Source organism: Phalangium opilio, unplaced genomic scaffold, assembly GCF_054372755.1.
Source record: "Phalangium opilio isolate 3A_F unplaced genomic scaffold, DU_Popi_V2 ptg000093l_1, whole genome shotgun sequence".
Taxonomy (NCBI): domain Eukaryota; kingdom Metazoa; phylum Arthropoda; class Arachnida; order Opiliones; family Phalangiidae; genus Phalangium; species Phalangium opilio.
This window is the reverse complement of record NW_028324198.1, coordinates 6,191,301-6,206,301: the sequence shown is the minus strand read 5'-3', so window position 1 is coordinate 6,206,301 and position 15,001 is coordinate 6,191,301. Positions and strand designations below refer to the sequence as shown.

The following is a 15,001-nucleotide window of genomic DNA, read 5'->3' as shown; positions in this document are numbered from 1 at the left end:
GATAGGCCGGGGAAATATCGCCGCGCCCGTAGAGACACAAGATACTCCTTACCTCGTAACAGTGTAGGCGCAACCTCGTTCGTCAAAATTCATTTATTATGATAATTTTGACATGTATTTAATCAGTTATAATTATCATAATAATAACGTCTAAACTTTTAACTATTTAATTAAAACTAAATTTGAAAATTTTCTAAACAAATATTTCATCTTTTTAACGCCAAAAATTCTTAATAGGTGGCATTAGAAACTTTTTACAAATTTCAATGGAAGAAAATGCTGTTTACACGGCTTAAATGGAGTTTCATACTTATAGGGAGCTATATATTATTTTCTTATGGTAGTACCACTAGGATTTATTGGAGTTCTCCCCATCAAGAACGTAATATTCAACTTATAGTGTAATGTTAATCCTATGGAGACGGGGGGGTTAGTTTTGTTGAACATTTTGCTTAATTACTCGGCCCCTGTTTGTCGTAGCCCTAAGTTTTTAGTATGGTTGGATGGAGGACATATTGGACTATAACACACTCAAACGCCATTCGCGTATCTCTAGTCATAGCCCCCTGAATCACGCGACTCGCGGACGCAGGCTGCTCGCGCTATAGAAGCCCGCCCAAAGAATTATTTTCCTGTGTTAAAGCGCGTATCGGGGATTTTGCTCGAAAAATCAAAGTCGTCAGCTTTTAACATGGTCGTCTATGGGAGGAACACAGTTTTTGGCCCTAATTTGGCAAATAATGGCTCAAATCTCTTGACATTTTAATGAGAGGTGTACTGAAGGATTTTTAATGATCGGGCAAAGTTTTAAAGCTCTAAAACCAATAGTTTCGTGCCGAAACCTTACCGGGAAATTTAAAATGAATAATGGTTATGCTCATGTTGTAACGATAAATTTTGAACACCCCTTCGTAGCGAGTATTTATGCACACCCTTATTTAAAACACTTAGTATTTAAACCCCTTGGTATTTAAACCCCTTAGTAATACAATTTAAAACACTTAGAATTTAATATTTCAAGTGTAATATTTTAAATATATCAAATTAATAGTTCAAGTGTTGATAAATTTTATCATTTCTTATTCGAAATTGTACTTAAGTGTAAAGTTGCATGCTCTAGAAAGATCGCCGATGCTAGTATAAAACCGATGCCAATAGGAAATAGAAGGAGACACTCTTTCTCTGGAAGCCTAATAGTTATGAACTAGAAAGGACTAAGAACGTTCTCCAGGCTCTCTCGTCATGAGACCCGAGTATAACGCGATATAGAACATCACCAAAGTCCCAGTGCTGGTCGCTGCTTTGAATTCCCGATATCGTCTCGGAGCCAACTTTCTTGCTGCCTTGTCATGGCTTACTAACGGCCGGAAACCATGCCGTCTCATGACCATAGTAGCAGTCTCGCCACGCCACGCCGTTCTCGACTCTAAAATCTTCACCAGTCTTCTATCTTCAATCGTCTTCGCTCCTTCCTTCTTCCACCGAGAACCACGTGCACGTGTCCCACAAAGTGATGAGTACTCTACGCTATTGCGTTCAATTTACTTAATAGTCCATACTGATCAGTTCGCGAGATTTTAAAAGTATTAGTAATAACAGACCTGGCATCGGTCATAACTTTTAGATTGCATGCTGCATGTAATATTTTGTCGGTTTTTAACTATGACCCACGTTTAACCAGTTAGGAAGGTTAACACGTTATATAATTATCATATTGTCTAATAGTAGCGTTAACACAAATGTTTGGACTAATGATAGTTTCTTAATAACCAAACATTAATTATTACCTGTATATTTTATTTCCATGGATTAAATTTGTTTAATTCCCTGTTAATTGGTGTGCAAACATATATAGTTCATTTAAACTAATTTAAGAGGTCAATAGTCGTAGTAGTAATGGCAACGCCTGGCAGTCCTAGACCTGTCTTAGTAAAAATGGCGTTACAATGTACAAACAAAGCTTTATTGAATTTCAGGGAAAAACTATTGGTTTTAGAGCTTTGAAACTTTGCTGGGTCATGAATATTCTTTCAGTACACCTCTCATTAAAATTTCAAGAAATTTGAGTCATTATTTTCAAAATTAGGGGCAAAAAACCTGGTCCCCCATAGACGGCGATGTTAAAAGCTGACGGCTTTAATTTTCGGCTAAGTTTTAATTTTTTTTATAAAAAAAACTACTAGATATAATATTTTGAAAAAAATCACAAACCTTTTTTTACACCTCTCATTAAAATTTCAAGGGATTTGAGCCATTATTTGCTAAATTAGGGCCAAAACAGGGTGTTCCTCCCAAAAACGACCATGTTAAAATCTGACGGCTTTGATTTTCGGCTTAAAATGCTTGATACGCGTTTTTGGGCCCATTGGGCGGGCTTCTATAGCGCGAGCAACCTGCGTCCGCGAGTCGCGTGATCCAGGGGGCTATGCTCTAGTAAAACCAGAGTTATGAGCCTCCAAAGTTCAGTGTTAAAATCATAAGTAACATAATAACAATAAGTGAGACGATACCATAAGTTGACGCACATTTTCCTTAATATCTCGGCCCCTGATTGGTGTAACCTTACATTTTAAGTATTGTTCGAAAAAGGACAAATAGGACTATAACATACTCAAACGACATCCCCCTATTTCTAGTTGAACCAGAGTTAAGAGCCTCGAAAGTTGGGTGTGACACAAATCATGTGGAGGGGACGAACATTTTGCTTAATTAATCGGCCCCTGTTTGTCGTAGCCCTAGGTTTTTAGTATGGTTGCGTGGGGGACGAATTGGACTATACCATACTAAAAGGACATCGCCGTATCTCTAGTAGACCCAGAGTTATGAGCCTCCAAAATATAGTGTAATGTTAATCCTATGGAGAGGGGTATGTTTTGTTGAACATTTTGCTTAATTACTCGGCCCCTGTTTGACGCGGAAATTTCCCTGAATTTCACTAAAAATTCGATATTTCCCCGAGTTTTTGTCAACTATTTATTTCCCCGAGTTTTTGTCAACTATTTATTTCCCCGAGTTTTTGTCTTCTATTTATTTCCCCGAGTTTTTGTCAACTATTTATTTCCCCGAGTTTTTGTCTACTATTTATTTCCCCGAGTTTTTGTCTACTATTTATTTCCCCGAGTTTTTGTCAACTATTTATTTCCCCGAGTTTTTGTCAACTATTTATTTCCCCGAGTTTTTGTCAACTATTTATTTCCCCGAGTTTTTGTCAACTATTTATTTCCCCGAGTTTTTGTCAACTATTTATTTCCCCGAGTTTTTGTCAACTATTTATTTCCCCGAGTTTTTGTCAACTATTTATTTCCCCGAGTTTTTGTCAACTATTTATTTCCCCGAGTTTTTGTCAACTATTTATTTCCCCGAGTTTTTGTCTTCTATTTATTTCCCCGAGTTTTTGTCAACTATTTATTTCCCCGAGTTTTTGTCTACTATTTATTTCCCCGAGTTTTTGTCTACTATTTATTTCCCCGAGTTTTTGTCAACTATTTATTTCCCCGAGTTTTTGTCAACTATTTATTTCCCCGAGTTTTTGTCAACTATTTATTTCCCCGAGTTTTTGTCAACTATTTATTTCCCCGAGTTTTTGTCAACTATTTATTTCCCCGAGTTTTTGTCAACTATTTATTTCCCTGAGGTTTGTCCCAGTTTTCCAGCTTTCTATGATCCAGAGTTCAAGGCTCTTAGTTGCCGGCTAGGGAGCCCCGGGTAACCCGAGAAAATTATGGGGGGGAGACCCCCAGGGCGGGAAAATGAAATTATAATTTATATCAGAAGTATATAATACTTCTCTCCGAGAGAAGTGTACCACAAAGCGGGGTAAGTGTAACGTCACTCTTCCCATTATCGGAACATTTAGAGCAAGGTTACTAAAACGAATCACATACGCGATAAATAGTTCCCTCATCATTACTCTATTAGCGTTTAAATATTTGGCAAGACGCGCTTGCGCATTTTTGTCCCACGTCAAGACGAGGTTTGTGGGATGATTGCTGGGATTTAGTGCCAAACAATTATAGAATTCACCTTACGGTGCGATGCCCATTTGTAGTTTGATGAGCGGGAAAGCAAACTAAAACGGTGAGCCTGGGAAGAATGACGTTACATAACTAAAGCATTCAGAGGATACAGAGTGTCATACTTCTTCTATTATCCCCTTCTGCTTATATTTATACGCCGCAAGGAAGACTTGCCACTACAATTACGATAGAATCCTTCTTCACATAATAAATACCGATAAAACCTTAAGAATTCAGAATTTTATCAACTAATAAACCAATTAAGTTCACCTAAATCATGCTTTAAATACTAATTACATTCTAAAATTACCCTAGTTACGATAGAACCCTTCACATAATAAATACAGATAAAACCTTAAGAATTCCGTATTTTATCAACAAATAAACCAATTAAGTTCACCTAAGTCATGCTTTAAATACTAATTTAAAAAAAATCACCCTAATTACGATTATGAAATATTGCGAGAACGAAAGCTTCCCAACCACTAGGACCGTTCAAGAGAGACTAAACTTTTCATATTGTGAAAGCTTACCAACCATTAAGAGATGAAAATAGATTGAACAATGATTATAATTCAAACAATTGGGATGGAATTAAAAAAAAGGAATAAATACAAGGGTGAGGCTGTTGCCACACATTGACCCTTGAGCCTTTGGTTAAGTCTTCTTGATCGCGCGCGTTCCAATACCCGCTGCTCACGTTTCACCTTTAAAGGGAGGGTGAAGATGAAAATCAAGTGATTTTTTATCGATTCCTCTACTAATTATAAGACCAATCTGCATAGTGAAACATTCAGGAAATACTTCCGAATGATTTTAAAATTCAAATCTGGTTCAGGTTTTAAGGATAATTTTAAACAAGGACTTCCGACCAATCGCGTAACGCCCTGCCTTTTTATTAACAAAATTCTCGTGGCACTATCCTGGTCTCGCGCCACGATTATCACGTTGCGCGTGAATTTTATCAAATCTCGTGATAAATTTCATTCAACACGGAACGTGCCACGAGAATTTTGTTAACAAAAAGGCAGGGCGTTACGCGATTGGTCGGCAGTCCTTGTGTAAAACTATCCTTAAAATCTGAACCTAATTTGAATTTTAAAAGCATTCGGAAGTATTTCCTGAATGTTTCACTATGCAGACTGGTCTTATAATTAGAAGAAAAATCGATAAAAAATCACTTGATTTTTTACTTCACCCTCCCTTTAATGCACTGATTGGCGGGCATTGTAAGAGCGAGCGCCTGATCTAAGGGGCTATGGTACACCGCCCGATAGTCACGTGGCCCTGAACTAGCAAGTGAGATTAAAGAGCAAATTATTTTATTTGAAAATAACCCACATTAATCCTTGTATTTAATAAAGTAAAAAAAATATAATTTTTAGATAATAAATGTCTGAAATTTCCAAACATCGCGAAGATTTTTGTCCTAACCGAACTACAATACCACACACTACTTTATTCATGGCGGAAATTTAAATATGTTGGTATAGTAGGCCAATAATAGGCTTTGACACAAACGGGGGAAAAAACCAGTGAAAGCGATAAGGGTGTTAGCATGAATTTATAATTCTAGAGGGCCGGTAGGCCCTTCTAGATAAGATCCCACACCCTCCCGTAATGTTAAATGAAAATTCCCAGTTTTCAGTTCATTTTTCCATAGGAATAACATGGGGTTTATAGTGCTCCAGCACATCGAATCATTTAAAAACTAAAGCGAAGTTACGTTTCGGAATACTTTCAAATTAACAAGTAACTATTCAAGGTGTGCCTTTTTCAAGTTTCATCAAAATTAATTAAGTCTAAGTATGTTAATTTAATTAAAAATGTAAGTACCTCAAAAGATTACTCTACAGTAGACGACGCTAACTTTTCATTACTCTACAGTAGACGACGCTAACTTTTCATTACTCTACAGTAGACGACGCTAATTTGCCATTTCACCGCCTTGAAACTTTTACTTGATATTTTTCAATTAATATAACACTATATTTATTAAAGACTTCACTGACGAGTCTAATTTTTATTTTATTTTGTGTCTCAATTGTGTTTCTTTACTTAAGATACCGTTTTAATTTTTTTGGATATTAGTATTGACCAAGGCTTAAGTTGCCTTACTTAGGAAGACTATTGAGTGAGTCTATGCAATGGGTGATTGTAAAAGCTTGAAGAATAGATGGATGGTTTCTAATTTTAGGATTCTCTTATTCTTACGAGATCTTAGCTACAGAGCATCCAGTCACTTCCAGTGTCGTCTAGTTTTTTTAAACAGATTCCCGGGATACACGGATTAGCCATAAAACAGTGATGGGGTTAATATTCTACGGCAGGTTGTTTTGATAATTTTCGGGATAGTGACCAGTCTTGGAAATGGCACAGGTCCACATTCCACAGGTCTAAAACCAGTTTATTAATTGCTCAAACCAGTTTTTTTTATTCTAAATCTAGGGGTCTCTGGTCCTTGGGACCAGTTTAATAATTGAGAACTTTTATGCAAATTCAGAAGGGACCAGATTAAAAATTCTAGTCATAAATTTGTTTTCAACTCCACGGATATAGACTCCTAGCCTTAACTGGTTCTCATTCTTGCCTTCCTTGCTAAGTTGCTACAACAACAGCACACTAGATCACGCTTTGGCTTCACACGCTATGTAAGCCCCTCCACCAGAGAGAATTTTACACATAAGGAGTGGAAGACGAAGCCTTTAGCAGTGCATTTGAAAAGTGTGTATATTGGTTTGAGGTTTCTAGATCTGGTTGTCAGTAATTGGCTGAAATACAAAGTCACGGATTGGATACATAGATATGTTGAAAGGGTAGATACACAATTCAATAGGAGGTCGACGCGGAAGGGACAACGAGCAGACAGCCGCTATTTTCTGGGGGTAGCCGTATAAAACGCCATCTATCGGTAACTTTCGAAACTTAATTAGGGATCAAGTCATATGAGTCGTGCTCTGTTTTATTAAAAATATATAGATTCATTAATCATTTCTCTTTATTTAACTGCTGTGGATATAGATTATTTGTTTATTATTATTATAATTATTTGCCTGGAATAAATAAAAAGTTATCTTAAATATGAAATGGTAATAATCTGAACTGGTCAACGTAAGGTAAGTGAATCTTTTAACAAAAACATTTTTTTGCCAGGGCTAATTCTTTATCTTCACTGATCAGTGGTGGTTACTGCCCGTCTGCCCTTGAAATAAAATTAGCCCTGACAGTTTATGCCCGATGGATAGCTTGACCCTTCAATTGTAGATTCTTATCCTTTGCCAATGTGTGAAGTCTGACCATGCAGTACAAGTGAATTGTTTTTTTAATTAAAGTGGTTGCTTGACGTACAAATTCAGCGTCGTTGATATTGACAAGATGCTCTTTAAATTAAGTAATAAATTTTAGTCTTCCAACTGTTTTAGCAACCCTAGCAACTTTGTAATTTTTTGGTCCCGTCTAGCGACTTTCTCAGCGGCACTTCTGAATTTTATTTACAAGATTTTGAATCTTTCAAAGTAGCGTCGTAGGGACCCGCTGTTTGGCCAGAAAGACTTAAGTGTTTATATTCATTACCAAAAACGGATTTATGCAAGAAGAACGTTGAACGTAGCAAATTCTCTACCCATCCTCGCATACTTCATTGAGAAACTTCGTCTGCTTATATTTTGACTCCACCCACAAATTCTGTATATAGCAATTTCGAAAAAAAAATTTAACCACGAAAATAGAGATAAGAATGAAATTTTCGATCTCTAGCAGTTGCTATATGCAGAATTTGTGGGTGGAGTCAAAATATAAGCAGACGAAGTTTCATAATAAAGTATGCGAGGATGGTACTAGAAGTTAAAGCTACGATCCGACGTTCTTGGTACATAAATCCGTTTTTGTCATTACCCTGATAAAACTTACCTCTTTTGCTGCGATTCTTAGAAATAATTTGCCGCGAAATATACCAAAATTGGAATTTGTTAGTTCCGAGTGCGATAAATTAACTCCGCTGGAGTTGTTGCGAACCAGTTCACCGCCTGGTAAGGTCTGATCTAATTCGCGACACCCGCGCGTAATTAACTGAACCGATTGCTAGCTAATGTTTTGTTAAATTTCAAACTCGGTATGAAACGAGTTTTCATCCGGAACTTGGACATCGGTGGGTTTGTTCATATCCTTAACGGGTTTATCAACTTCAAGTGACGTAAGCCTATCCTTTTTACCATAAGATTTCTGCAATGAATATTTATGCGCTACTTGACCACTTCTTCCTCTTTGAACTATCGAGTCTCTTCTACGGAACTGCATTTCTCTAGATTAACTAGGGTAATTTATCAAAAATATGTCTAAAGTAAAACCACTAAAACCACAACAATTCTGCTCGAGTGTAATGAATACTCCATGCTAAAACCTAGCTCCATGCTCAAAATTCAAAGCAAGATGGTCGCTTGGTACTTCTTTTTCAACTTCTTTGAGACAAAAAAAATAATTATTTTAAAACTCTTGATCGCTTTAATGTTTTAAATAACGATCATCGTTGGAAACGCGTTTTTATTAAGACACTGTTTGCCATTTTGTAATTCTATTTCGCTTTCTAAGAAATGCTACCTACAAACATGATCAGTCTTACACGCGGCCACATTTTCACGGTTTATGGCCTGTAACCACTTTTGCAGTATATCAGGCTTAGAAAACGGAAACCTACACTTACAGGAATGATATTGCGAGTAATTTTTAAATCATACTTAGTACGGAAGATAAATAATCATACCTATGAAACAATAGTATGTTTGAAGTAGCTGAATCGTTTTCACAGTGTTTGAACAAGGAGCAGTATATCGGACCCACACCACACCCCATCCCCTAAGGAGACCTAACTTTCCCCTAGCTACTAAGTGAGACGAATACGATTGGCTCACTGCGCGACACTCTTAAGCCAATAGTGTTAAGAGAATTTTTGACGATATAAGCAGACGACAAAACAAATCCGTTTTTGAAATTACGGTCACCTCGTGTAGAATCTAGTTCTCGTGAAGAAGAGAACATTGGAAATTAATAAGGTATTGTGGCGACAGTCATTATGGCAACCAGGGTGTAAACAGTGTCTTGTAGCAACCATATTTGCTAAAAATTATACCTAATTTTGTTATTTTAACACTTGTGCCGCGTGCGTCGCCGTCAATAAACCAAAATTCACTTACCAAGGCTTAAGTAAAGAACTCGGTGAAGGTTTCTATAATAACCCCTAATATATACATAAATTTAAGTAAAATTTAATTACGAACGAAATCTAATTTAATTATGATTAAATTGTTAACAATTTGTACCTTTAAAATACAGTGTGGAAAAGATCAGAGTGCCCACATTTTTCGGACATTTTATAAAAAAAACTCGAGATCAATGAAGAAATTAATTGTAGTCCATTTTCCAGACTCATGGCAATTTAATTAAAGAATTCTCTGGTATCCACTAAACAAATCGTTCATGTAGTTTCAAATTATCACAAAAATGAGAATTCGTAAGAAATCAATACAATAATGATAATGAAAAATTAGTTTTTGAAAGATATCATAAATGTTGCAAGATTAATCCTGCAACAAACAGGAAATTAATGTCCTTCAACGCAAATGTTCGATGTGTCTACCTTCCTGATGTAGACATTCTTCAAGTCTACTGACCAATGATTCGCGGGCGTTGCGAAGCATTCCTGAGGTGATGTTGGCAATGGCGATTCTCATTCTGGCTTTAAGGTCGTCGGGTGAATCTGGTTCAGTTGCTTATACCTTTCCCTTGACATAGCCCCAGAGGAAGAAATCTAACGGCGTTAGGTTAGGAGACCTTGGAGGCCAGGGCGTTGGTCCACCCCTACCAATCCATCGGTTAAGGAACTCGTTATTCAGTCACTCTCTTACGGGTACGGCAAAGTGCGGTGGCATGCCACCCTGTTGGAACCACATACCCCTCACTACTGCCAATGGTAAATCAATAATGACATCAGTAAATTCTTGACGCAAAAACTCCAAGTAACGTTGCCCGGTGATGTTCTCGTCAAAAGAGAATGGCCCAATGACTCTGTCGCTAGTGATGCCAACCCACACATTGGTTTTCCAACGCACCTGATGGTAATACTCCCGAAGCCAGTGAGGATTTTGCTGCGACCAATAGTGAAGGTTATGTCGGTTGACTGTTCCATCTCGATGGAATGTAGCTTCGTCAGAGAAAAATGGCATTTCTTCATCGAGGAACCGCATTACCATACAAAGGTCCTGACGCCTAAGATATTCATCCCCTGCTAACGCTTGGTGTAGGTGAATTCGGTAAATCGTTCATGTAGTTAAAAATAATAATTAATACAAAAATGTTAATGAAAAATTAGTTTTTATCATAATTGTTGAAAGATTAATCATGCAACAAACAGGAAATTAATGTCCTTCTAAGGACAACAAAAAACACCTACTGCCATGGAGGGCTTAACTATCGCGGCTGTTAACAGGGGCCAATGTGCATTAAGGGTTATTTTTTAAGTTTGTGACCTCTAGGCCGTAAATACGAGGTTATCTCACGGTAGTTGACTCCGGAAGTGTGCCCCACCTACGAATTAAATTAGCTTGGTACTTTTTACTAATCGTGATATGATTTACGTTATGGGTGAATGCCGAGGAAATTCTCGCCAGGCAGTTATTTTGTACACCGAACGCTTTCTGAACCGAAGGCCACCTGCTCGAAGGACTTTTGGTAAGCTAGAAGCTAACCTACTAGCAGAAGGTAGCTTTACGGTTCAACAACGTCAACGTAGGGTTGACCTGATAGTTGGAAACGAAGCCCGAGACATGGACATTGTGGCAAGGTTCGAAGCCAACCCTCACACCAGCAGTAGAGCGGTAGGAGACGAGTGTGGCATTAGCTATCGTACAGCTCTGTCGATTTTGCATCGGAACCGATTCCATCCTTACCGAATTCACCTACACCAAGCGTTAACAGGGGATGACTATCTTAGGCGTCAGGACTTTTGTATGGCAATGCGGTTCCTCGATGAAGAAATGCCAGGTTTCCTTAGCAAGGTTATGTTCTCTGACGAAGCTACATTCCATCGAGATGGAACAGTCAACCGACATAACCTTCACTATTGGTCGCAGCAAAATCCTCACTGGCTTCGGGACCATTACCATTAGGTGCGTTGGAAAACCAATGTGTGGGTTGGCATCATTGGCGACAGAATCATTGGGCCATTGTTTTTCGACGAGAACATCACCGGGCAACGTTACTTGGAGTTTTTGCGTCAAGAATTTACTGATGCCATTAATGATTTACCATTGGCAGTAGTGAGGGATATGTGGTTCCAACAGGATGGCGCGCCACCGCACTTCGCCGTACCCGTAAGAGAGTGGCTGAATAACGAGTTCCTAACCGATGGATTGGTAGGGGTGGACCAACGCCCTGGCCTCCAAGGTCTCCTGACCTAACTCCGTTAGATTTCTTCCTCTGGGGCTATTTCAAGGGAAAGGTATACGCAACTGAACCAGATTCACCCGACGACCTTAAAGCCAGAATGAGAATCGCCATTGCCAACATCACCCCAGGAATGCTTCGCCACATACGCGAATCAATGGCCAGTAGACTTGAAGAATGTCTACATCAGGAAGGTAGACACATCGAACATTTGCGATGAAAGACATTAATTTCCTGTTTGTTGCAGGATTATGATATCTTACAAAAACTAATTTTTCATTAACATTATTGTGTTGATTTCTTATAAATATAAGGTTTTCCCTGACCTTTTTCTGAGATTTTCCCTGACCTTTTAGGCCGAAAGTGTAAATGTTTACAGCACGTTTTAAGTGCTTATAATTAAATAAAGTCTCTACATTTAAGTTTTCCAGTGTAATTTTCACACCAAAACGATTAAAAAATTTTAACTATAAATAACAGTCTGAGAGATTTCTTAAGAGAGCATTAACTTTACAAAAACAATTCTAGACATTTTTTAGGATTGCTCTAGAGTTTTCTGTGTTAAGAGAGGATGAGAAGAAACTTTCATTACTCTTTCAATAAAGACTTATCCCCAGAAATTTTACCTACAAAAATAAAATTCCCTGACTTTTCCCTGACTTTGCTGAAATTTTTCAAATTCTCTGACTGTTCCCTGACTTTGCTGAAATTTTTCAAATTCTCTGACTTTTCCCTGACCTTTTTGGCCCATTTTCAAATTGCCTGACTTTTCCAGGTTCTCCCTGACCCGTGGCAACCCTGATTTATCATTGGGGTTTGGAGTGGTGCATTTGTCGGTCGTAGTTTCCTCGGTAGATTGTTGAACAGCATCAAAGGAGAGCTTTTTGGGCGTTCACGGGAGCAATTCTTGGCGAGTTTTTTGGGTGTAATATTTACAATGGTAAAAATCAAGGTTCATTTAATCAAAATTTTAATATTATAATTCAAAAAATCATTTTTATTATATTTTGATATTCAAGAACATAATAATTACCAATTATTCATTACCATTATATTATTTTCTTGGCTCAGACTATTGATTTTTTCAGGAACACAAGCACACACAGACTCAAATTACGAAATATTATTAGAAAATGTAGGTTAAACCTAAATTAAATTACTTGCTTAACTGGGTGATTAATTGCTTAACTGGGTGATTAATTACATAACTAAGTTTGATAGGCGATCGTCCTATCTAAATAATCGAGAAAACTAGTAGCTAAGTTTATATACAATAAACACCTGCCTTTTTCAAAATATTGCTTGTTTTGTAGGTCAGGTCAGGTTGGGTTAGGATTAGAAAAGGCTTAGGCTGGGTTTGGTAAGCGTTAGGTAAGACTTAGTTCAGGTTAGGTGTCTTTAAAACCTACGGTTCCAAATTTAAGCATCGATCCTCTAAATACTAGACGTGTGCATATACACACATCCTATAAATGATATAAGTTGAATTTTTACCTCTCCGGGTGACGTATGTCACGGAGAGGTTCAAATTTCGACGTGTCTGTCTGTCTGATGTTACACCCCAGGGGACCGCGTTCGCAGTTGGACAATCGGGGTAAATTACTTGCTTAACTGGGTGATTAATTGCTTAACTGGGTGATTAATTACATAACTAAGTTTGATAGGCGATCGTCCTATCTAAATAATCGAGAAAACTAGTAGCTAAGTTTATATACAATAAACACCTGCCTTTTTCAAAATATTGCTTGTTTTGTAGGTCAGGTCAGGTTGGGTTAGGATTAGAAAAGGCTTAGGCTGGGTTTGGTAAGCGTTAGGTAAGACTTAGTTCAGGTTAGGTGTCTTTAAAACCTACGGTTCCAAATTTAAGCATCGATCCTCTTAATACTAGACGTGTGCATATACACACATCCTATAAATGATATAAGTTGAATTTTTACCTCTCCGGGTGACGTATGTCACGGAGAGGTTCAAATTTCGACGTGTCTGTCTGTCTGATGTTACACCCCAGGGGACCGCGTTCGCAGTTGGACAATCGGGGTAAATGTGTTCTCAATTTCCGAACCTGAAATTTGGAAAATTGTATTCCACTTAAAATGGCTATTACTATATTGTCTGTCTAACACCACTATCCTCTGGTCTTTTGTCCAAACCCACATGGACACCTGTCTGTAATCACTGGCTTCTAAATACCACCATAATCCGGTCTTTTGCCCATCCCACATGGACACAAGTCTGTACATACTGGTTTCTATCTCCATCATCATCGTTAAGGTTAAGTCATAAGCGGCGATCGGCTATGGTCACGAGAAACGTCTAGCCTCCCAATGGCGGGGTCTTCCTCCAAAGGTTCACGCAATTGCGATGTTCTTATCAAAAGCTGCGATTCGAGTCCTTTATATACTACCTATTTGAGTAGCAGTCGTATGCTTCATTTCAAACGTCAATATTAGTCAAGTCTCTCAAGAATGATTATTTGTTCTTTTTTAAAACGTTGTAACGCTCAATAAGGCGAACAACTAACGAAGAAAATGTTTAACATTAAATATATTTATTTTAGTATTTAAGATAAACTTGTTTCTCAAATCAAAATTAATACTTCAATTGTTAAAAGCCGTGTATGTGATTGTCTGTGTGTGTCCGTCCGTTTTTACACTAGTGCGCCGCTTTAGCAGTTTGTCTTGTGTTGATGTGTAAAGAAATCCGACAGAACCTTAATATTCAATTTTTTCATAATATAAAGTGAATATGTGGAAATATTTTTCGTAATTACGATGCCTTTACTAGTTTTATCGCTTTAAAGCTCTGTTTCATTTTTATATTCCAAGAATATTTTCTAATATTATTATTTGAAATGGCTGTTTATATATTACTTTAGCTATACTACATCTGTATAAATACAATAATCCTTGCTATAGTGATTACAAAAAGAAAGCTAAGGCCTAGGATCTGTCGGGTATATCAAGGATTATCAGTAATAAGCTTAGTGAACCAAAGAGGAAGTAATTGAGACCCGAGATTTAGTAAGTTAAGGGTTTTGATTTTCTTGTCTGTATTGAAGAGACATTACCGGTTCAGAGTGAACCGAAAGTTTAGTACACGTTTAAATAAGGTCAAGTTCTAATCAAGACATTTTTGATTAAATATCTGTTCCTTCAGTCTTCATTTTAATTAAGAATGTTAAGAAACTGTTTTACATTTTCAAAATCTGCACTAAGCAGAAACATATATAAAGGGGACCATACATTTAGCTCAATCAGACATTTATTTATAATGATACTTAAAAAAAGCGTAAATCAATAAAAGTTTGTATTCTTATTGTAATTAACATAATACAATTTTTTACCCAAGAAATAGGACCAAATTGACAATTTTACAAAATTTTTAAAAATGCTGATTTATGTCCTTTTTAACATTTAGCTCAAAATTGTCATAAGGCCAATATGAAATTCGGATATCCTTAAAACTTCACAAAGACGATCCGAGATTGTCAATTTCAAACGTTTATGTAGCAAAAACTAACGTCTGTTTGATATTAAGCTTAAAACCTT

At 37.2% G+C, this 15,001-nt stretch overlaps 1 long non-coding RNA gene across 3 annotated transcripts; it reads left to right on the top strand.

The window, feature by feature from the left end:
* Window positions 1-4,978: 4,978 nt before the first annotated feature.
* LOC149640868 (uncharacterized) lies at window positions 4,979-7,444 on the top strand. 3 transcript variants are annotated; one of them, XR_016372285.1, is made up of 3 exons: window positions 4,979-6,927; window positions 7,038-7,132; window positions 7,197-7,444. It is a non-coding gene; the product is annotated as an uncharacterized LOC149640868 (long non-coding RNA). The 3 variants fall into 3 exon arrangements; XR_016372286.1 differs by having other exon boundaries at window positions 4,979-7,132; window positions 7,281-7,444; XR_016372284.1 differs by having other exon boundaries at window positions 4,979-7,132.
* Window positions 7,445-15,001: the final 7,557 nt, after the last annotated feature.